Source organism: Pleurodeles waltl, chromosome 6 (assembly GCF_031143425.1).
Source record: "Pleurodeles waltl isolate 20211129_DDA chromosome 6, aPleWal1.hap1.20221129, whole genome shotgun sequence".
Taxonomy (NCBI): Eukaryota; Metazoa; Chordata; class Amphibia; order Caudata; family Salamandridae; genus Pleurodeles; species Pleurodeles waltl.
In genome coordinates, this window is record NC_090445.1 from 871,390,265 (window position 1) to 871,412,761 (window position 22,497).

Consider the following 22,497-nt stretch of genomic DNA (forward strand, 5'->3'; position numbering starts at 1 on the left):
ACACAAATGGGTGCCATTAATATCGGGAGAGGTGTGGAAACGCAGAATAGCAGAACATTTGTTATTATCAACTAAGTTTCTATCCATTTTTGGCTTCCAAATGTAATTCAGTGTGCAAGAAATAACACTTTTTGCCAAAACCCGTCTGACTCACGATAGGATAAGTACCCATAAATTCAGGGCTGCACAAATAACCACCTTCAGAAACTCAGTATTTAGGGTATTTTCCGAAGATTCTGAGGCCTCTTTCTTATCCATTTTTCATTCATTTTGCAGCTTAGTTGTTGGCATCACCCCTTTTTTGGACAATTAAGAAAGACTATTTATTTCTGCAAACGGCTAGCAGATGTTATGATATTAATTTTGTGAGTCAATCGGGGCAAAATATTACAGATGAAAATGTTGTCACTAATATCTATTTTCTCTTACTTATTTACTTTATTTTTTATTATGAGATTGGTTTCTTTGGAAGAGTGATCTACATGAAAGTCCCCTGAATTACTAGTAAGTCTCATGTATAGTGCACCATCTGTGCCCAGGGCCTGTAAAACAAATGCTTCTAGTGGGCCTGTAGCACTGATTGTGCCACCCACACAATCCCTGCCCTGTAAACATGTCTCAGACCTGTCACTACAGTGTCTGTGTGTGTAGTTTAAGCTGCCATGTCAACCTGGCCAGTGAACCCTCTTGCCAGGCCCAAACCTTCTCTTTTACTACATGTAGGTCACTCCTAAGATAGGCCCAAGGTAGCACCATAGGCAGGGCACAGTGTATTTGAAAGGTTGGACATGTAGTATATGTTTTAAATGTCCTGATAGTGAAATACTGATACGTTTGGGTTTCACTATTGCAAGGCTTATCTCTCCCATAGGTTAACATAGGGATTACCTTGAAATATCTTTTAAGTGTAATTTCCCATTGGGAGCAGATGGAGATATGGAGTTTGGAGTCGCGAGTCTCTGAACTCACAATTTAAAAATGCATGTTTTTGTGAATGTGGTTTTTAAATTGCATTTTCTTGTTTAACCATTCTGTGGCTCTGTCTGGCTGTGAAATACACGTCTGGGTCAGGATGACAGTTGAGCTGGTTGTGAATTCACTCTAGGCAGTCACACAAAGGGAGCTGAGGTGTGCCCTGCATATCCTGATGGGTCCTCTGGGGCTAGGGTGGTGGGAGGAGCTGACACTTGCACCTGAATAGGGCTGTGCCTGTCCTTACGTAATGCAGTCTTCAACCCCCAACAGTCTGGGGCCAGGACAGGAAAGGCAGGGTCTTGTGCACTACAAAGACTTTCCTTTGAAGTTTTTCTACTTCAAAGGCAAAAATGAGTACAAGTATTGGACCCAAAACCGCATACTTTTAGAACACTTTTAGATCAAAAGGAGGCTCTGCAAAGAAGAAGAGCTGTGAGGAGGAGTACTCCCTTTGCTGTGTGGAGAGGACAAAGACTGGACTTTGCTGTGTATCCTGCTTGTGAAGTTTCTCCAAGGGCTTGGACTGAGCTTGCCTACTGCTGACAGCAAAGACTTCACCTACCAGCCTCTGGGTTCTCGTGCTGAGGACCCTGACTTGCCAGGTGGTGCCCACTCAAGTTCCTGGGCCCTTGGAAGTGAAAGCTGGTAGAAAAACAAGGAGAACCAGGCACATTGACTGTGGATAACTCCAGAACTGGCATTGCTGCCTCTGCGCAGCTGCCTGCCCCTGAAGCCATGGTCCCTGCTGAAGTGCTGAAGTGCAACAACCACCACCGATGCCTAGGACTCTTGGTTTCCTTAATGGGAATCCTTAAACCCTAAATACCAATGAATCCCGAACATGTGGAGATAAAAGAACAAACATTTGGATTGGATACCATTTGTGTAAAACAATGCTGTGATGGCTTAAGTGCAAAGTGCTCCAACAAAGAAAAAGGGTAACCACTTGGGAGGGAAGCTAAGGGTTTAAATGTCTGCAAAGACTACATGAAAGGATTGCAATCAAACTGATAAAAATGAGAAGCAAAGTTATATGCCAGTAGTGACAGACCCGTTCCACACGTAAACACATGACACCTCATTCAAAATGTACATTAAAATGAGACTCTAGAACAATAAACCACACCTTGCTATTACATCTTCATGTTCTTACACCTATGGCCCAAACTAGGATCAGTGAAATTGTACTCTAACCATATTTCCCAGGAGAAATTGCATCTGTAGCTTCTAAAGCCCTTACTCACTGGGCATTACTTCACTTTGGTTAGAGTTCTGAATCTCATGATTTATCATCAGAAAAAGTTTTTTTGTCCTTATAATGCCACCATTGAGCACCAACTAGATTCCGCCACTTCGTGTAGTCAGGATCAGACTCGTTATCAGCCCATTAGGCCATGGGATGAGATACACTTCCCCGCCTTACTGAGTCGACAGCAAATAATCATCGGACGGAAAAACATAAAATCTTCAGCAATTCCCCAAATCCTTCCTGTCTCTCATTTACTCCTCTCCTGTACATGTCCTTAAAGAAGAGCACTGATCTTTTCCATGCATGCCTAGTAGGGACAGAGGATTGGGCCCAACACTTGCAAATTTCCCTTCTTGAGAGCAATACCAAGTAAAAAAAAAAATCATGCCTTGATAATGCGGGTTAGAGAAGAGGCAATCTGCAACCCGATGCTCTATCCCAAATAAAATCAAAGAGGGGCTTGCCTCCATAGTGACACCCAAAGAGTGAGAGATGGTCTTACCCACCGCTGTCCAAATTCCTCCAATTCTGGGCAAGAGGTAAACATAGGCACGTCGTCTGCCTCGCTGCTACAACACCACTTACATTTGGAGGACGCATCCCCTCTTATCTTTGCCAATTTCTTAGACGTCTAGTACACTATGTGCAGGAAGAACAAATGATTTCTTTTTAATGCAGCAGGCTTAACCACTGATAATAAAGTAGAAAAAGATACTTGCCATAACTCCTCCAGCTCCTCATCTGGCAAGCATCCACTCCACACAGCATACAATGATTTCATCCTACCCTCAACTGCTGTCAGTAGATGTTCAGGCCACCGTGCCACCTTTTTCTTTGAGGACTCATGAACCTGTAGATCCAATTCTATTTGTCCTGGTTTAGGGCCATCAACCCCTGGTTTTTGAGTCACACATTCATCTGACATATCTTGAACCTGGAAACAGCCCTCTCTGCCTTATTGCTCCAGTACTCCCAGGATAACCTCTGCCTGTAATTCACTATCTGCCCCCAGCTAGTAACCCCACTTTGTTTTAGAGGCATAGCAAGGGTATACAATAAATTCTCCGGGGTTCCAGGTGAATCCCAAACAGGAGATAACCTGCTATATTACGCAATCCCAAGAAGGTGGTGACTGCTGCCCACAAACATTTCAGCCTGACCTTCTTAAAGAATTTCACTGCCCCAGATTCGTAAGAGAAACCTTCCTCAGACAGACCTGAAAGCACTGCTCCAAATATGACCCCTAAAAGGGTCTCATCTGGGTGTAGTATCAGCATCCTATAGTTCGTCAACTGGAAAGCCCAGCAGTAGAGCTGAAGATCCGGGAAGCTCAATCCCCCTAAGCCAAACCTCCTCAATTTTTTCCAAGACAATTGTATTCACTTGCAGGCCCAAATAAATGAAGTTATCTTCTCTTGGAGTTTTGCAATGGCTTTTTTTTTAATCAAAAGTTAACAGGATATTGTCGACTAGAAATGTGATTTTAGGTAGAATAGTCATCTTCACTAAATTAATCCGCCTACATGTAGTGAGTGGGAGATTGCCCCATTTGTTTTTTTAATATGGCTCCAACCTCACAGTCCACCTTCTCGAAATTTATAGCTGCCATTTTCCCTATATCTTGGCATATCTTTATGCCCCAATATCATATCTCAGCAACATTTCTGACTTCCCCACAATTATGATTCCAAGCCATTATTTCAGTTTTTTCTTCATTTATCTCAGACCCGGCAAGCCTTGCAAAAACCCTAGCTTCTCTCATAAGATGTGGAAGGGCAGAGTTAACATCCGAGGTGTACACCATTAAATCATCAGCATACAGAGCAATCTTCCTGGAAAATTTGCCTACCACCAAAGGTTTTATCTGTTCGTTTAGTCTCAAACTCTCCGCAAAAGGTTAAATAAAGATTAAAAAGGACAGGAAAGAGGGGACAACCCTTTCTCGTCCCTCTTTCTATTTTCAGTGGCGAAGAAAAACTACCATTCACCAAAATCCATGCCGTTGGTGTCCTATAATTCCTCAACAGCACATTTATCAGGGTTTTTGCCCACTCCAAAATGGGCTAAAGACGCCATCAGATATTGCCAATTCATGTGGTCAAACACCTTAGTGGCATTGACTGTCCCAACTTCTAATGGTATACCCAAGGTTGTGGCTAGATCAAGTGAACCAATCAGGGTATGATTAAGTTCCCTCATATTCCTCCCTGGCAAGAATCTCCTTTGATCCTGGTGTACCAAATACCCCACCACTTTAATTAAATGTGCTGCTAAAATGTTGGAAAAAACTTTATAATTGCAGGTATGTAATGAGGTTCGGTGGTAAGATTGACCATGTAGGGGGTTCTTGCCTGGCTTCAAAAGTAGTGAAAGTACAGCTTAATTCCATGAAACCAGAATTCGATCGCACTCTAACCATATGGAATTAAACAACTTCACCCAGACTGGAACAATTGTCTCTGCAATCGTGGAATCGAGTTCACTAGGAATCCTATCGGGCCCAGCAGCTTTTCCTTTTTTTGACTTCCTTATTACCGCCAAAATCTCACTGCTAGTAATTTCCTGGAACAGGAATTGTTCCTGATCACTAGACAGTTTCGGAAGACATTTCTTCTGAAGCCAAATTTCCATCTCCTCCATATCTACCTCCAATATATAAGTCCTGAAAAAAGGTTTTAAAAGCAGCTTTAATCTCGCTGCTATCTTTAGTAGCCAGTCCCCAAATCTCCAGCCATAATCTTCCTAATTGTATTCTGGCCCATTTCCAGGATTGATTTCCAGGCCAGCAACTTCCCACAAAATTCACCATGTATAATATCCCAGGCTCTGCAAACTTGCTGTAACACTTTTTCCTCCATCTTAACTAAACTTTAGCTGCTGGCCCTCCAGATCTTCCAATATTTTCACCCTTCCTACCTCATTTAATAAATTTTATTTTAACACATCTGCAATTCTCGCTTTCTCTCCCTCTATTTGAGAGAATTGTAATTTCTCCTGCTTTACACAATATTGCTATATATATTTTAGAGCCCCCCCCTTAACCAAGCCTTATACACATCCCACACCACATGCTTTGGTGCAGATATTGAAATCCAGGAAAAAAACTCCTCTTTCTGTTGTAGTATTTTAGCAACTAAGTCTGCCTGCAACAAAGTCCTCTTATCAAACGTCCACCTCCTTGCCTCCCATACATTCTTCAATTAAAATTTTAACAGCAAAGCTGCATGATCTGATAAATGAATTGGAAGATGTTCTACTCTCATAACTTTCTCCATTTCCTTTCTCTCCACAAAAAAATAGTCTAACCTTGAAAAATGTCCATTCTTTGCACTATGGAAGGTATATTCCCTACAATTCCCTTTTATTCTTCATAGAATGTCACACAAATCAAGATTTTCCACCCTATCCAGCAAATATGCCCTCATCCTTGGGGAACTGATGAGTCCTTACGGAGCATCTGTCTAGAAGTTTATCTAATAAGATGTTAAAATCTCCTCCTAAGATAAGAGCTTTAAAATGAAGAGGATTTTAAAAAAGCGGTGACAGAGTGGTGATCTCATCCACATTTGGGCCGCAGTAACTTACTGGAGTATACAGCAAATGATTAAACTTTACTTCAGCAACTATACAATACCCGCCTTCATCTGCCTTATATCGGACTAAGCTCACTCCTGGGTTTACCTTGAATACCAGAGCTGTCCCTTTAGTACAGTGTGCTTGATCCGTATCTATTATGTTTGCCATCCTTCTCTGCTTCATAAAAAGATTCCCACATTCCTGTCTCAAAAGATGCATTTCTTGGAGCATGATTATTTGGGCTTTACAGTCTTTTAAATATTGCAAAACTATTTGCTGCCTTTTAGCTATACAGAGCCAATTTACATTCCAATGAAGAATTGCCAGGGATTATGTCCTACCTACCTCGCCTAAATCCATCTCCCCATGCTCCCTTTCTCCCATACCCCTCAATTCTAGTTGGTATTCCACCCTGTGTGTTAATCATCTGACTTAAATTGAGGACATCAACTTTTTATATTTTTTACCCCATGCTCCCCACCACAAGTGCCCTCCACGGGAACCCTCCCAACTAAATTACTAGGCATTTCCTAATGCCCGTTCCAGCCTCACCCTGTAGGAGAGCCAACACCACCATACTTCTTACTTTAGTTTCCACTTGACTGCCCCCCTCTTCATCTGTGCAATAAAATGATCTACGTCCACTGGATCCAACAAATTGTGCATCTTATTCTGCCATATAACGTTATATAAATGTCTGAAAACATTACTTGTGCTATGGCACCCAACTCTTTAAGTCATACAGTCGGTTTCCCAACTGTCACTGCCTATCGGCTGTCTCCTTAGAGATCTCAGATCTAACCCTAAAAGTTGCCCCCAGTGCTTGCAACGATCCCGCTCTCAGGGCTAGCCCCAATATTTTCTCCTTCACAGAGTAAGTCAGTAAATTCACCAAAATCTTTCATGGATTTTTCCCCCCAGGGTGCATTTTAGAAGAGTCTTTGTGCACTCGTTGGATTTCTGCCTCGAGATTGTCTGCAACCTCATCCTTTGGAAAGGTACTATTCAGTAAGTTATTCACAAAAGATTTAATATCCGCCCCTTCCATCCCTTCTTTTACCCCCAAGATTCTGACATTGTTCCTTCTAGCATTATTCTCCATTCTTTCAAGTTTTGCAGACAGAGCCTTCTCACTTAGCTTCAGATGCACAACCTTCTGGGAATTTGTCTTGCACCAAAGTTTGAAGGTCTTGAAGCCCATCTTCCAAATCATGTGTACCCTGGGTTCTCTATCTTTACTTCTAAGCTACAGCAAGTCACATGTATCTCTTTTTGATTTGCCTCAGAGATTGAAATAATGGGGTGAACATCTGCTGGACCCCCTCCCACCCTTTAGGCCTGCCATCCTATCTACCTGAACCCTCCACCACCAGAATCCCATCCAGAGTACTACTCTCCTCTGTTAGAGTCTCCTCTTCCACTGGGTCTATCTCTTCCGCTGTCAAGCTTGCACATTTTTTATAAGTTGATACCGCTGGGAGGTCCGCAAGAGAGTGCAGATCATCAGGTTCAAAACTCCCAGCTCCCATGCTCCTGGATACATTATTGCACTCGCTTGTTTCTATCTGTCTCACCTTACCCGCACGGGGGACCCCACTTAAATCAGACCTAATTTTAAAATAAAATAATTCTCTGGTATTTCTTAACCAAAGGGGCCCGTTTCTCCTTTAGGGGGGCACTGCCACTATTTTTGCAGAGGATTTCCTGGTATAGGGGGCTTTAACTGAGGGAATCTTAGCCCGAGATTTAACCTGACTTGGAATCACCTTTACTCTCCTCTGGTACGGTTCTGTGCCATCCTTTTCACATGCCCACTGGGAATTGCAAGACCTTAATATGTGTCTGACTACACTGCCCTGCAGGAGTCCGGTTTTATCCCTCCCCTGCTTCTTATGGGAAGTACGATTGTGTGGGGAGACTAAACCAGCACCAGTGGCTCCAAGAGATTCCACACTTGGAACAGGAGAAACAACTACCGAAAATAATTTCTGATACCTATACCAGTATAGGACAGGATAGTTTGGGGTCCAAGCCGAAAAAGCCTGAAATTCAAAGCACCACCCCTAAGGAAGGTACCAAACAAACACAGGAGAGTTCTAAAAAGCACTACTGGGATAAACAAGAGCAAATTAAAGACAGAAAAAGTCCGAGAGCAGATTCTCCACACCCAGAGAACTCCAAAAGGAGATATAACCTCAGAAATAGAGAAAATATAAAAGCTCCTAACAGATATACTGATTCACATCCTTCTTGTTTCTTTCAGAACACACCGGATAGAAGTAGTGAGAGAGTGGGCTGGTCAGAGCAACGTCCTGACTAGGTGGAACAGAAGAAAGGCTCACTGCGTTCTTCAGATAAAAAATAAGTCAAGCCCCCACATCAAGAGCCACAGTTTAAAAAGAAAAAGGTGGCAGCACTGTCAATTTAAAATTCTAGTAAACTTGAAAATATTGCTGAAGAACAAGATGTGGGCCGTGACATTGCTGGACAGTACGGCAGAAGTCACAATATATCACCAGAGTCTGAAAGATCATCTGGATGGGGCAGCAACTAGCGACTTTATTGCAGTTGAGACTGCGGCCGGGCGTGTACTCCCACCTGACAGGGTTTATAATTTAAATATCCAAATAGAGGGAGAAATAGAGCACGCCACTAGTGTGATATTCTGGGATGAACTTAGTTGTGCTATCTTACTGGCCTATTGTGAATGGCCATCTGAACACGTCCATAAGCTCCCAATGGGGAAGATGTAATTTTGCCTTCTTTCTCTGATCTTGTTCCAGAAGCGGTAAAACAAGCCTACGCTGTCAACTGGGCTTTAGCGCAGGCACCTGCTTTATGCCACAATCCTATACATTGGGATATGGATTCTCTTTACCATGTAATACAGATTAGGTCCACACCCCAGCTTCAGCCACAATATCTTGTTAAACATGAACCCAAAGCTCCAGTGAAAGAAATCCTCATTCCGCTTGAATACCAGGGAGTAGTTGAGCCCTGTGTCTCTTCAATGAATTACCCGTTATTCCACGTAGCAAAACCCAAGATCTTCATATAGAATAGTCTTAGATTGTAAACAATTAAAGTCATATACACACATACGTAATACAAAATTCACACAGCACAGCACTAATGAACAACATAGTGTGTAAAAAATACAAAACAACCTTGGATACCTCCAATGTTTGTTTTCTGCCAAAACTTAGCACACAAAAGTCGGGACCTGAGTGCATTCTCATTTGGCTCACAAAAACGCTTCTGTCATTTGCACCTAGGCTACAAGAACAGCCCAGGACTGTTCTCAGCCCATGTAACATCAATATTGCATGATATTGATCCTGAGGCTTTGTCACATGTGGATGACATCTATCTCACAGATGACCTCAACATCCATCTTGCCAGGGCTGATCGGATCATTCAGGGATTCGCAGCCCTTGGTTACAAATTCAATTTTAAGAATACTAAAATAGCCTTTCTGTGCGTACTGTTTCTGAGATATGAGCTATCAAACGAGGGCAAGAGCATGGCCCGCACTTTTAAGAAAAATATGCTCAGCTCCAGCCACCAAATACTATCAAGAAACTAGTCTTTACTTGGTTTCTTTAACTTTAGCAGAACTTACATTCCTGACTATGCACAACTTATCAAGCCACTTTATGACTTAATACGGCCTGATTTTTCTAGCAGACACTGGACAGGAGAACACACATGCATCCTTAGAGGATTGCAACAGGACATGTTAGAAGCAAAACACCTACACACCCGTGACAATAAAACAAATTTGGCCATCAGAATAATTGCTGGTGCCATTGAGTTCACTTATGTCACCTCTAACGAAGGCAAAACGGTGCCTATAGCATATAAATCACATTACATTCCAATGCAGAACGCTTTGAACCCACAAAATAAATTCTGACTGCTGTACAGATGCTGCCATCAAGGAGACGCCACTTGCCAAGGGAAACAAATTGTTGTTGCTACCCCGGTACCAGACTTAGAGGCCGTCACCACAGCTAGTGTTCCTAATACTAAAGCATTACATTCACTTTGGCTTCAATGGGCAACCTCCCTGACTGCCATGGATGTTGATTATATCTTTGATCCAAAACTTCAAACACAAGAATGCCTCCAATACAAACAGGAGCACCCCGCACCTCTGGATAGCTTACCATACTGTCATATACACTGATGGTTCAGTACAACCAGCTGTAGGTACTAAACATCAATACTCGTCCGCTTACGCTGCTGCGAGCAGAGTGATGAAGGATGGTATATTCCACCCTCACAACACCTACCGACTGCCCAGATCAGCTGGCTGAACTTAAAGACCTTATCTTAGCGCTAAAACATATGAATCCAGGACAACTCATGTTGGTTGTTTGTGATTCGTACTACTCCGTCCAGTCTTACAATGATTATCTTAATCATTGGTGATTAAACGGGTTCAGAGACTCCAAAGGGAACACCATAAAACACAGATCTCTATGGGGGAGGGTGGCTGCACTTAAGAATAAGCTACCTAATGCTCATGTAGTCCATACATTGGGCCATCAATGTGTAGGTGTACAGATTATTGACAATACTTTGGCTGATGAAGCAGCCAAATCAGCAGTAGCGACAGCTTCTGTTGCTGCAGTGAATCTGCTATGTAGCTATTTTAGCCATATTTTAGACATCTCATTTCAGCAAACTGGGCCTGCATTGTGCACTTCAGCCCAGTTACATTTTATTCAGCATTGCTTTATTATTCTAGCAATAGCCACATTTGCGGTGTTGTTTTATTTCTCTCTATCTAATTGTTCTTTCGCCTAGGAAAGCATTACGTTCTCAGTAGGTCATACATTTCACTCCGTGCTTTCTTAAAGGCTGCAGTCAGATAGGGTTGCCTGCAAAAGTGGTACGCTGTGTCTCCAACATTCACAGAAACATACACACTCAAACGTGGGGACCATTTCTTAGAATGTCAATTGTTTTATAATAAAAACACTGCTTTGTCCCATACAAATTAGAGGGAGATTCCAGCCAGATGACCACGACTGCATGCTGATTGCCTCGATGCAGCTGCTTGCTTAGACTGACGAACTCCTGGCCTACATGGGGACAGTGTCTCTCTAGACTAGAGGCTTCTTTACTCAGATATGATGGATGATATTTTCCCAGGGGGGAACCTGAAAGGCAGATTAGGCTTATTATGCTGTGCTCTAACATAGCCTAGGTAGCAGAACTATATATCATTCCTAGTGACAGTATTGTGGGACTTTTTTTGTGTTTCATACTCCTTGTCGCCTTTTTGCTTTTATTGTGTTTTATCATCCTAGTTATTGCAATACATGCCATTTTATCTAATATGCAGTTACTTCAATAAACCTTTATTGAACTATATTCTGCCTCAGTTTCTCTTTGCCTATGTGAGACTAATGTGACTGAGAGAAAGGGATGCTATCTGATTGACCACGATTCCCCTCAGGAGTCTTTCTTGTTATGCACCCGGTGGCCACAATAATCACTGCTCTTGGGTGGAGATGAGGTGCTGCTAGTTAGCCGGAAAACTCTGATTAGGCCGATAGGCATCACATGGTGTGGAATTGTACTTAGTACCCCACAATCTGTCTGATTCTGCAGCCCAAATCCAGTAGCCTCATTAGGATAATAAGAATCTACGTGACAACACATCCCCAGACGAGATTGGATAATTAAATTTTGGCTGCTGTGAAAGCTTCGGCTCCCCCAAAAGCATACCCTACAAAATATTCATATGACATCAGTGTACAGAATGTTGCCTATGCAACACTTTCTGGGGTAGGAAATTGAGTGATTCCCAATGAAGACCAGAGATTAGATCTTTTGGAAATGGTCCTTTTTGCAGGGTTATTCCCAAACTTTTTGCCTTCTTCCTCCTATTTTTTTAGGTCTGTTTTTGCTGGTTTATTGTCTCTGCGCACTTTATCACTGCCAATCAGTGCTAAAGTGCAAGTGCTCCCTATTGAAATTGTACTGTTGATTGGTTTATCTATGACTGGCATATTTGATTTACTAATAAGTCCCTAGTAACATGCCCTATAGGTGCCCAGGGCCTGTGAATCATATGTTACTAGTGGGCCTGCAGCACTGGTTGTGCCACCCACATCAGTAGCTCTGTAATCATGTCTCAGACCTGCCACTGCAGTGTCTGTATGTGCAGTTTTGACTGTAAATACGACTTGGCAGGCCTAAACGTTACCTTTTCTTACATGTAAGCCACCCCTAAGGGCAGGGTGCAGTATATGGTTAAGGTAAGACTTATAGTAATGTGTTTCATATGTCCTGACAGTGAAATATTGCTAAATTAGTTTTTCACTGTTGCAAGGCCTGTCCCTCTCATAGGTTAACATGGGGGCTACCTTTAAATCTGATTAAAGTGTAGATTTCCTTTGGGAGCGGATGGACATGTGGAACTTGGGGTCTCTGAGCTCACAATTTACAAATACATCTTTCAGTAAAGTTGATTTTAAGATTGTGCGTTTGAAAATGCCACTTTTAGAAAGTGAGCATTTTCTTGCTTATACCATTTCTGTGACTCTGCCTGTTTGTGGATTCCCTGTCTGGGTCAGTTTGACAGTTGGGCTAATTGCACCTCACACTAGACAGTGACACAAAAGGAGCTGGAATGTAGTCTGCATTTCCTGATGAGCCATCTGTGCTAGGGGGGAGGGTAGTAGTGGTCACTTACACCTGAAAAGGTTGTGTCTGTCCTCATACAATGCAGTCTCTGACCCTCTGGTGAGTGTCTGGGGCCTGGCCTGGGCAAGGCAGGATTTCACATTCAAAAGAGACTTTACTTTGAAGTAGGCCTACTTCAAAGGAGAAATTGGGTATAAGAAGGGCACCCAAAACCACAGACTTTAGAATCTTTCTGGAATCAAGAGGAACCTCTGCCCAGGAGAAGAGCTGAAGAGCTGATGGAGGAGTACAGTCCCTTTGCTGTGCTGCTTTGCTGGACTGGCCTGCAATTGCTGCTTCTGCCTGAAAAGAGTGCAAAAGGTGAACTTTGCTGTGTGTCCTGCTTGCGAAAATTCTCCAAGGGCTTGGAGTAGAGCTTGCCTCCTGTTGGAAGTCTCAGGTGCACCAAAGACTTCAGTTTCCTCGACCTGCAGCACTGGGAACTGTGTGTTTTGTGCTATTCAAGAGGAGAACACATGCGCCTCTGCCAATGACGCCGCTGGCCTGCACCGTGACCTGCCGACGCCACACGGAGTCCCATTGCCCCGCTTCGCACCGCCACTTCACTCCCCGACGCCGTCATCGGACGACTTCACTGAGCCGCTCCTCGCACCTCGACCTGTGGGCCCCCCACTCCGGCATCGCCTGCTCACACCACAGCCTGGGCATCCCCGACGACGCCGCTCCTGCTGACACCGGCGCCGCTGCCTGCGCCGTGGCCTGTGGACACCGCTCGTGAGGTACACGAAGCACCATCCCGTCCCCGCAGCCCTGGTACACCAACGCCAGCACCATCGACTCCTGTGTCGTCACTAGATATCCTGCCTGCACCATGGCCTGTGGACACCACTCGTGAGTATCACAAAGACCCGTCCTGTCCCGCAATGCTGGCTTGGGCCTACAGACAACAGCGCTTCAGCAACAACGATGCCACTGCCTGCACCGTGACCTGTGGACACCACACGTCTCACCGCCCGCTTCACACCGCAGCCCTGGTTTCATCGACGCCGCTGGACGCCGTCACCGAGCTGCTGCCTTCACCGTGACCTGTTGCATCGTCCCACTTCACACTGCAGCCCCGACGCCATCCACGCGATCTGGCTATCGATCTGCAACGCGTGTGACTTCAAGGACCTGACGACTCCTGCACCGACCCTGGACCCGACACTGCAACGTCTGTGACTCCGCCCTCCCGAGCTCACCGCGAGGATCACAACGCCCTGCAAATCCAAGGTACTGTTTGGGGGTCTTCCCGACACCGTAGCTGGCCCGCAATGCTGCAACCGGCATGAACTGTTGGTTTTGTTGATCACAACACCGTGGTAGTCCCAGGTGGAGCTATCGACTTCAAGGAACTGTAGTTTTGCGTAAATCTTGCATAATTCATATTTTTCTTACTTTATGTTGGATTTTTATCATATTTGGTCTTGTTTTATATAGATAAATATTGGCCATTTTTCGAAAACTGGTGTGGTGTCCTTTTGTAGTGTTTTCACTTATTACTGTGTGTTATGTGCAAATGCTTTACACATTGCTTCTGAGATAAGCCTGACTTCTCGTGCCAAGCTACCAAGGGGGTGAGCAGGGGTTAGCTGAGCGGGTGTCTCCCTTATCCTAACTAGAGTGAGGGTCCCTACTTGGACAGGGTGCAAACCGACTGCCAACTAGAGCCCCATCACTAACCAGATCTAATTAAAGCACCGCATGAGGGTGTCGCCTCTGCCCATGCTGGTGTTGCGCCCACAATAACACTCTTACAAAAAATGTTCTGGTGTCTATACAAACAGACCAGTCAATATGTCATTTGTTGTGACATCTGCCAGCAGATAGAGGGCTCAAACATCAAACACCCACCATAGACATCCTCTAAGTGTCCAGTAGGCCACTACAATGTGTGCAGCAGGACTATTGTGATCCTCTTCAACCTGATGGTGCACACAAATACATCTTAGTCACTGTAGATTCTTGTGGGTATGGCCTCAGTGATTGTCTGACTCTCGAACTGTTATAAAAGACTTGCTGATATTTATTGGTAAAGATGCGGTTGTAGCATTCCATTCGGACCAGGACCCTCCCTGCCTTTTCCTCTAAGGCATTTAGGGACACCATGAGGACGATGGGTGTTGAACTCCATTACTATTCACCCTACCATCCCGAGGGAAATTTGGTTGTGACGATGAGGAATGGAGAGCTAAAGCAGTCCTTAACAGCTAGAGTATTAGGTTCTGTCTGCAGCTAGCTTCATCACCTACATGGGATCAGGAAAGCACTGAATAATCTACCAAGAAGGTCCTTGGGAGGACACACTCCTAATGAGGTTCTCTTTGAGATACCTATGTATATCCCAGATCTAGATGGCCCTGGTTTGGTGGCAGCAGATACACCTTTTGACATAAATGAACATCTCACTGTCTTACAGGAGCTTCAGCTATTTTGTGATGATAAATCATCAGCCAGTGCTACTACCTTAGGAATAAGGTATTTTCCAACAACTTCTACAGGCTCGATTCCTAAAGTTGGGGATCTGGTTTGTGAAAAGATTGCTGTGAAGAAGGAATTCTGCCCATCACACAGAGCACCGGTCCAAGTCCTGGGAGTACAAAGTACTAGAACTATCATCCTAACACCGTTGCCTGGTTCCAAAGCAAACAGATTTGTCTCCATTAACAACATCAAACTACACCATGTGGCCATTCCTGCACAGTAGACCCAGAGGTCCCTTGGGAGGTTCCCGGTCCCCTCTCACTACCCAACAGGACATAACTCTTCAAAGAACGAACAACAACTCTTTTGACTACAACAGCATGTACAGCAATTAAACAAATGCCTCCTCGAGCATGGAGAGGGTAAAAAATAATCTTTTGCTGATTTCTGTTACCATTTCAATGACAACACCTCTCCAAGATGTGACTGTCTTCTATTTCAACACCACACAAACTGACAACATCGTCTACTATGAGCCTCCACGTGAAGTGGATCCATCCAACCATAATGCACCAGCTCCTGCGTTTGCAGAGACTGCTTCTGGGTATTTCATCAACCTTGATAACTTTTTCTTCAACTTCATCTGCACCTGCGCCTGAAACAGTTTTGAAGACATGTAAGTTGTACTTATGGCTTAAAAATAACTATTTAATTTATCCATGGAACTATCTGTGGATAATTCTGACATTGCTTGTCTTTCTATTGTGGATTGGTTTTGTGACTGTTTTCTTTCTTCCTGAATGCTCTTCTGTTGAGCCAGTGGATGAAGTCTTAACTCCACAACTTTCCTCACAGAAGGTCTGAAGAACTTGTGCCTTGTGAACATTTCAGCAGTACCCATCCCTGACTGGATTATGTGGGATAATGTTCCATTTGATATATATGGGCCTACTGAGGTCATTCAAATTCCATATGTTTTCAAAATATCAATGACTGATGTAATTACACTTGGGGTTGTTTCTGATGACTGGGATGTTCAAACAGTTCCTTCCATGCTAGCTGTATTGCAGGATTACAGAGTATTTGAAAGTGATGATGTGTACATCAACACAAAGGATTATGGGGAAATGTTCTGTTATAACAACTAGGGACATTACTTCCTGCACCGTGCAACTAGACACAGATCAGTATTTAATTACACACAGTGGGAACACTGTTAAACTCTGTCTTTGCAGAGTCCAAAGCATTTTTCAGATAAATTCACATAGTTTTTTGTGCATGACATTAAGAATGTTGAATCATACTATTTCAAGTTACCACCTTCTAAAATTAAGAACATTTTGCAAACAAACATAAAATTGATTTATTAGGATTCTTTTGTTTCCCGATTTGCAGTTGAAGGATATGAATACTGGAAGAACACTATTGAAGTATAAGAGTGTATAGGGAACACAAGATTGGCAAGTTCAGGGTAGGGAAGCATTATTTAGAATGTGCCTTATTCCTGTTCAAATGATCTTTTTAAATGACACAATTCAGACATCCTGTCTAGGGTTAGCAAAGATAAAAGAAAAGAATGCACCCAGTATCACCACATGAGCTAAATTCACCAATTGGCAGCCCTTCCTAAATGTCACTGAGGAAGAAATAGAGGCAAAGGTTCAGGCTGTAACCTATAATTATTTACTTTCCAGTCCTGGATGGTGGTTTTTGTGGCTAGTAGACACAAATGAGTGTCAGGCGCGTTTTGTCAATTCATCAGGGGGTTTCAAGATTAGCTGACAGGACACTCGCTTTGTCTCAGGTCAACTCTCTGGTATACTTACTACATACAGTGTGGGTAAACTGTGCCAACAATAGTTACAGACTAACACCTTTGCGGCAGTTAAAGAACATCTTAATACTCTTTCTGAAGATATAGACTTGCAGGACTTCTTGTTAGGTCCAAGAAAGCCACGCGCTAAAAGAGTCACCTATGCCATATACAATGAGATCTGGAAGCGTTCTCAAATGGAAGCAGCTGTGCATTTACGACAGATAAGGAAAATTTGGAAAAGGCTTTAGCTGTTGTCAATAATGGCATGAACACTCTGTCCAACAGGATATATTCCCTTAATAACATAGTGTCATCTGCAATATACATCATTCAGAATAACATGTCCTTACACCATGGACAAAGTCAGCTGTGTTCCATAATGCAGTTGGGATGGACACTGCAGATTTTGAAAAATGGCTGTGTTCCATGGAAATACATTAACAGTAGTGACCTGTACACTGCTTTTAATTTATCCAGGAAACAACAGACAATGGCTACAAGGGAAGCAAGTTTCACCATGCTACACATAGAAAAGTTTGAAAAGTTGCCTTTCATGGTTTCAGAAAGTGCATTGACAGTATGGCTTGTGCATGGCATTATGAATCTGCTCATTTCCACCTTTTGTTTTTCGAAATGCTTCTTGCCGTGGACACATACGAGTGACTAGGAGATAGTTTTATTAATGAAGAGTAGGAGTTGCCCTTTAAATATGAATGTCTGAATGGTGAAACATAGATCTTTCTCAGCAGAAGCAAATGTGAGACTGCTATTACTGATACAATGATTTGCAAGCAGATGTCCCTTCACGGCATTTGCAATGCAGGGTTCACAAACTTGGCCTGTTTTCTGAACGACACTCCCATCCCTTTGATTCATCCAACATTTCATATACTTTCGAATGGAAGTTATGTGGTCCTGAACGAACAAAGATGTTGTGGTATGAGACAAGGAATTGCCTATGCAATTTCAGTCTCTAGGTCTGTAACGTGTTGCAGACATGTTTTATTCCCCCCCACACACAAGATATAAGAGTAGCAGAAATGTGGCCTCACATTGATACTACTAATGTAAATTATGATATGTGGAGCAAACTAGGGGCGCTACTGTTTGAGAAACAAGTTGCGTTGACATCGGCTAAAGAGACGTATGCTCTCCAGATAGCAAGATCATCAGCCGAGATACAATCCCTGTTAAATACCAACTTCTCCAAGAACTTTGGAGAGCTGGTATCCAGAATATTCTATGCTTTGAGCACTATAGGGATTGTGCACTTCTTTAAGGCTGTCAGGTCTGGATTCATGTCCATCTTCCAGACTGTCTTCGGAGTCATTCCTTCAGCCGTCCATTCACTCTTTCCAAGTGTGTTTGGCAGCTTTCTTGTGACTTTGGCATTGATCGGTGGGATACTGCTACTGTTGTTCCTGATACTCAGTGGTTGTGCCTTCCCTTCTAAGCAGAGTGATGGAGCTACTACCATCAGCCCAACTGTGCCATGATCACATGGTACAGGTCTTTGGTGCTCCATTGCAGGAAGAATTGGAGCATGATTGGTCACTGTCATTCTGACCAGCCCTATGGTGTGTGCAATCAGCCTTTCATTGCACCTGGTGCCTGTTCGAACATCTACCTTCAGTGTGTCTTGCTGTTCTGCTAGTGCCTCCTGTAGACAAAGAGTTGCTGATGTTCCAGATGATCATTCACAGTCATGCCCCATGAGATTGAGTCTGATTTTCGAGGCCACTTACAAACTGTCCATGGTTGAATATGTGGCTCCTTTAGGCACTTTGGATGGTGCTGCCCTCGCGGATGAGACTGCGCACTACTGCTCCATGGATCAGGCTGCCAAACCTGTCACCGATCTGACAGCTGACAATGTGATTTCTTTACTGAATGCCCTTCCTTTCGATGGCTTCGAAGACATTCATCAAGATCATGACTACTGTTAAAAGAATTTGACCATTGGCATATTCTAAAGTTTCAAAATTGCCAAACATTGCTTTTTAACTTTGGCCTGCTCTGCTCATCATGGTCGATATTTTGGCCCTCATTTTGACCCTCGTGGTCTGAAGACCGACAGGGCCATGGTGGTGGTCTCATCGCCGACATGCCGGCAGTGAATGCTGCCAACCCGCCACATCCCCGCTTGTACCGCCAGGGAAGTTGGACAGCCGGACCAGAGATTAGCATCTCCGACCCGGTGGTCCACTGAAGACCACCGGAGGTATAACGTGTCGGCTTTCCGCCAGGGTTTTCACTGTGGTAGCACCACCATGAAAACCCTGGCGTAAAGGCTACTGGTGACAGGAAATTTCTTTCCTGTCACCAGCAGATGACTTCCCCCAAACTCCCTGCAAACCCAACCCCCCTTCCATAACAGCACCCTCCTCTCCCCATGAACACACGCATCCATACATGCATTTATTACATGCATCCATACTCGCATTCACTCCCACGCATCCATCCACGCATTCACTCACATGCATCCATACATGCATTCACACAAGCATTCCAATGCGCACGCACTTCAACAATCATACACACATTCAAACACCCATATACACATGCATTCAAACACACATTCAAACACCCATGCACACACGCATACACACATGCATACACACTTACATTCACACACGCAGACAACACCCACTCACACACAACACCAACCCACCACCCCTCCCCTGGTGCGGCAAAGAGATCGTCCGGCAGAAGGCGATTTCACTGCCGGCAGCGCCCCGCCATCAGTAAATCGCCAGGCTGTATTACAGGTCGTAATACAGCTAAATCAGTCCTTCTGATGGGGCGGGCGGGGCCGGTGGTGGAACCACCCCTGCGCCTCTGACAACCAGCACGACTACTGGAGGATTTCCACCCAAATTGTGGCGGAATTCCTTCAGTACTCGTAATATGGTGGTCAGAAGATGGCCACCAATGGCAGTCTTCTGGCGCCCATGGCTTCGGCGGTCTTCTGAAAATACTGCCGAAGTCATAATGAGGGTCTTTGTCTCTTTGTATGTTTTATCTATTTTTTAACAAGTTTTTAATTAGATTTTAGTTATCTTTTAATATGATTTTAGCTTGTTTTACACCAGAGCATTTTAGCTTGGGTTCCGTCACCTTCACTGGCATCGTCATTATGGGGTCATATTTGTTCCGGCAATGGGGAGGGTGTTGGGGATCCTATTTGGTTTTATTAGGAATAAGGAGATAGCTTAGCCTTCTGGCTTGCAGGCCTGTGCCCCCATCACCAAGTACACCAACCTACTTAGTCTGCTCTGTTTTAGAGCATTTATTTAAATATTTCTTCCAAAGTGGCTGCTATGTTTATGGTTAGAAAGATGTTTTAGTTTCACGTTATCAGTGCCACTCTGTGAAAGCATCACTATCAGCGTCAAAGATAAGTGACATACGTAGGTATTCACATCATGTACTTTCCCATTTATGTCTCACAGTAACATAATGTACCTTTTCAGGGAATTGTTTATATAGTTGCCGCCCCAAGCATGTCTTCTTATCTATTGTTTAGGAACATACCTGGGTCAGGGGTCCTACAAGATCTGCATAAATACATCTCATGCAGACAGGGTTATCAGAGGGATTCCTACCAGATGCCATCAATGCTATCTATGCTACATGTCACCTTGATGCAGACTCAGCCTTCGTGTCACCACGGATTCTGATCTAGAGATGTCATCCCAAGGTAACAAGGGTTGGGGGGCTCTTCTCATGGATATTTTACTGGCCGATTAGGTTTAACACACATAGCTCTCTTTAGGTTAGAGATTAATCACGCTAGGGTATTAGGGTTCAAATCACATCTCTTTTACATCTTATGTTGTTGGACGAAGGTGGGGTCTTTGTATTCGTGACTCTCGTTTTTACAAATCTGTAGTTTTCAGGTACACAATTTTGTCTAGAACACACATGATAATGGTCTCACTACTAGTATGTATGACAAATGTCAGGTTAATGTTACAAGTGCATTTTGTTGTTAACTATAAATTTCACAGTGCTTCACGGTAATTTGAAACACAATGATGTGTCACAAAGGGGGTGTTATTTAAGGATGTCACTGAGGGTACTGAGTGGATTGTGTATGTATTCCCTCAGCATGTGATGAGGAATGGGTCTTGGGTTGCCATGATATGATAATATATTGAATCGTTGAATCATGGTTGCCTGATAAAACATAAGCAGCATTACATACGATTTGAACATTCAGTGTGTTTCAACTTACGGTTACTATATACATTTGTTTGGTGGCTTTAGGTGGAACACGTGCCACATGAGCACCCATGGCATCAGAAAGTCCACCACTGGCTTAGAGTTTGGCCTTCACAGCGTAGCCAGTTTGTGCAGCTATATGAAATGTGATGTGCTGCCAGTCTCAGAAGGGCATCCATTCTTTGCTTCAACATATTTGACAAAGTGTGGCTGGACATGGCATGCATTGTACCCACTGAGCATTGTAATTCCCCAGATGGCAAATATACAAAACAGGCTTCAATTTCATGGGGATGGGAAGAGGAAGAGGTGGGCAGTCGTAACCCTACATTGGGATGCAACGCATTGCTGTCTTCAACCAGCAGGCGCTGTGTTGTGTTCATATCCAATTGATACTTGCAGAGAATGTGTTCCTTTGCCATCTTTAGTGGGTTGAGGCACCTCCTAAACAACCTGGGCCCTTGCATGCACCTTTAGTGGTGTTTTTGCCTCTCTTGTCGGTCCAACTGCTGCGCTTGTACCAGTGTTTGCCCGAGAAGGACGTTCAATCTCCTTGTAGTTGAAGTGATGTTGTGCTAGTGTTCCATCAGTGCTGCTTCTGAAGAGTGTGCAGGTGAACGTTAGGCCTGCATTTATAAGGGTCAACCCAGAGACTGGAAATACTTTGGGCCAGATGTATCAAGCATTTTTGCATTCTCAAACGGTGCGAATAGCCGTTTCTGAATGCATAAATGCCTTTCATTATGTATGAAAGGCATTTGCTATACAATTTTAAGGAATCGCTAAAAAAGTGATTCCTTAAAATTGCGACCCCGTTTAGAGAATCACAAATTGCAATTCTCTAAATAAGAAATCGCAAATAAGGAGTCCTTATTTGCGATTTCTTAAGCACATGTATCAAACTTTTCCTCAATGCGAATTGGGCATTAAGAAATTTCAATTACCACCAAATACAACTTTTTGCATTTTTAAAATTGGCATGTAATGCACACATGCCCCTTTGGCATGTGTGAGCCTTACGTGTCCTTAAATAATTTTTTGGGGTGCAGCAGAGGGGGCCTTAGGCCCCCAGCCCCATGGGGTTTTGCATTTCCCAAATTGCGAATTCCAGTTAGGAATTCGCAATTTCGGAAATGCAAAAAATTGGCAAATATGGGCCCACAGGCCCATAGGTGCGAATGGGCTCAGAATCGCTAGTTGCGATTTGGTAATAACGTTTGCGATTTTTAAGAAATCGCTATTACTGAACCGCAAGTATGATACATACCATTTTGCGACTCTGAAATAGCGATTTCTTAAAAATAGCTATTAGAGAATCGCAAAATGGATTCTTGATACATCTGGCCCTTTGTTTCCATCATGTCAATCCCCTCGCGATTGAAATGGGTTATTGTTTAGATGTTGAAGTACTTAAAATATCTTTATGCCATTATTTTTACCTTTCACACAATTTATGAATGTATTTGGATGTGTCTTTTGCGAATTAGCGCAGAGAGGCCTTTCGGGGTAGCTGTGCGCTATGTAAAACACCACG